A 246-nucleotide genomic window follows, 5' to 3' on the forward strand; every position below is an offset into this window, starting at 1 on the left:
GTATCTGTGACATCGCATGCCACATACATAACCAAATTTTTCTTAAAAAGGAAACAAATTGGTTGTTATTATTAAGTGATCTGTCTTGTTTTCTATTGTATATTTATAATCGGCAAATATATAATATATAATTAAGCAAAAGTATTATCCGATTACTCGATTAATTGATGGAGTATTCAATAGAATACTCGATTACCAAAATATTCAATAGCTGCAGCCCTGATTCGTATTGCTTTTTTAATTTTT

The sequence above is a fragment of the Morone saxatilis genome, unplaced genomic scaffold, assembly GCF_004916995.1.
Source record: "Morone saxatilis isolate NCDOM2014 unplaced genomic scaffold, NCSU_SB_2.0 Contig20, whole genome shotgun sequence".
NCBI lineage: Eukaryota > Metazoa > Chordata > Actinopteri > Moronidae > Morone > Morone saxatilis.